Source organism: Neophocaena asiaeorientalis, unplaced genomic scaffold (assembly GCF_003031525.2).
Source record: "Neophocaena asiaeorientalis asiaeorientalis breed wild unplaced genomic scaffold, Neophocaena_asiaeorientalis_V1.1 scaffold657, whole genome shotgun sequence".
Classification (NCBI taxonomy): domain Eukaryota; kingdom Metazoa; phylum Chordata; class Mammalia; order Artiodactyla; family Phocoenidae; genus Neophocaena; species Neophocaena asiaeorientalis.
In genome coordinates, this window is record NW_020172727.1 from 1126257 (window position 1) to 1127187 (window position 931).

The window sequence follows — 931 nt, forward strand, 5'->3', positions numbered from 1 at the left end:
TTGCGGAGCACAGGCTCCGGACGCGCAGGCTCAGCGGCCATGGCTCACCCAACACCCTGCTTTTGCTCCCAGCTCTTCAGAAGTGGCAGTTGGGTTTTGGTCGTATTATATCTTATTGTTCATAACTTGTCCCAACTGCACACGCACGTGGTTATTTTTAGTTCCTTGTAGTTTCTTTGTATTTTGTTGCTCGAGGAGACGTTTGTCCAGGTGCCAGTATTGCAGCAAAGGATCCCAGAGCCCGGGTCCCAGCCTGTCTCAAATTCGCAGAAAAAGTGGCCCAGGCCTACCAGAACCACATCACTGCGGTGGAAATAGGAGCCCAGAGAGGTGGGTGCAGGAGGCCCATAGATGCATGTTGACCAGGCGGTTGATGGTGGCCTCCACCTGGATGGAATCATTCTGATCAATTTGGGAGCTCATGGTTGATGGATAATAAGGAGCTGAGCTCAGAAAATGGTGTTGGCTGGTCCGGAGGCCAAGGATAGCTGAGTGATCGGGTCTGAAGGTTACGACTGGAAAACAAGGTTAGGGGGTGGTCGGGGTCTGGAGGAAGGGCTGTGTCTGGGTCTGTTCTGTCCAAACACTGTGGAAGCAAGAGACAGATCCACGGGACCGCCGAGCGCACTGCCTCAACATTTTTTTTTTTTTTTGCGGTACGCGGGCCTCTCACCGCTGCGGCCTCTCCCGCTGCGTAGCACAAGCTCCGGACACGCAGGCTCAGCGGCCATGGCTCACGGGCCCAGCCGCTCCGCAGCATGTGGGATCTTCCCGGACCGGGGCACGAACCCGCGTCCCCTGCATCGGCAGGCGGACTTTCAACCACTGTGCCACCAGGGAAGCCCCCTCAACTTTATTTTTTAATTCTTGTGAATATTTCATTTTTCTTAAAAATAACTTAATTGAGATACGTGTTTTATGCCATAAAATT

The 931-nt window shown here is 53.2% G+C and overlaps 1 pseudogene; it reads right to left on the bottom strand.

The window, feature by feature from the left end:
• The window catches only part of LOC112396529 (ferritin light chain pseudogene), a 1230-nt pseudogene extending 807 nt beyond the window's left edge, over positions 1–423 (bottom strand).
• Positions 424–931: the final 508 nt, after the last annotated feature.